Genomic DNA, 1,307 nt, shown 5'->3' with positions numbered 1-1,307 from the left:
ATATATATATATATATATATATATATATATATATATATATATATATAATATGTATGTATAGTATGTACGTGCCTCATACTTGAGAAGGTCAGAAGAGGGCCACAGATCCTTTGGGACTGGAATTACACAGTTGTGAGCTGCCCTATGTGGGTGCTGGGGGTAGAACCTGGGTGCTCTGCAAGAGCAACAAGCGCTCTTAACCACTGAAGCATCTGTCCAGTCCCATCAAAAATATAATGATTTATATTGAAGATCCTTATATTTGTAAGATCCTTAAACAGATATCAAATGGAATTATTTTTGTGCATTTAGTATGAATTTGCAAATTTAAAAATAATTCTTGGCAACTAGTCCGGTGGTAGAGATTGTAATAGATGGTGTGGGGGGGAGAACAAACACCGGGAAAGTACACAAGATACTTTGTTGCTCACTCACATGTGTGTGCGTGTGTTTGTGTGTGTGTGTGTGTGTGTGTGTGTGTGATGAAGAGGGGAGCCGTTGGGCCATCAGTCCCTGCTTCTTTCCGTCCCCAGTCTTAGCTTTTCTCCAATGCTGGAAGTCATCTTTCATAAACCTAGAGATTTGTTAGAAAAAGAATATCAAGGTGACAGGGACCAAAACTCATTTGAATGCTCTTAATGAGCTTGAAGACTTTCTGTCTTGGGACCATTGAACCGCTAATGTTCGCTCTGGAGACCGTGGATCATCTGTTACCATTTTTATTTTAGAAACCATTGATGTAACATAGAGATGTAGCCTCTAATGTACTACAGAACCTTAGATTCCACTGTATTATGTTGATAAATTCACACTTTTGTTTCACCATTAGCCATAAGATAGTGACCATGCCTTACATTGCTGTGAAGAGACTTTAGCTGCGTTTTATGATTTAAGCACTCTTTACTCTAAAAATTAAAATAGGAAAGAAAAATCATGTATCCAGCCATAATGTGAATGCTTGTAGACAGGAGACAGGTAATACAGGAGTTCTTTTGGTGTCCATGTTTTTGGCCATATACTTACTATAGCCTTCTACTAACAGATAGAGTACAGGAAAAGAAACCAGTTTCACGATAGTCATTTGAGAGTTCTGTATTAACCAAGAGGAGGCAATAAAGCTTGATTTTAATAAAAAGCATTTGATGTTCAGATCCTGCTCATTAAGATTTCTCTTGTTCAGAGGACAGACGTGGGACTGACTCGGTCCCAAGGAAATCATACAAGTGATGTCTTAATCAAGATGTTAGCAGGCTTTGCAATGCAGAATATGGGGGAGCTGCTAGTCTCTGCAACTCTGATTTGGGACA

The sequence above is a fragment of the Grammomys surdaster genome, unplaced genomic scaffold, assembly GCF_004785775.1.
Source record: "Grammomys surdaster isolate TR1022 unplaced genomic scaffold, NIH_TR_1.0 139, whole genome shotgun sequence".
Classification (NCBI taxonomy): Eukaryota; Metazoa; Chordata; class Mammalia; order Rodentia; family Muridae; genus Grammomys; species Grammomys surdaster.
Note: the sequence above shows the minus strand (reverse complement) of the source record.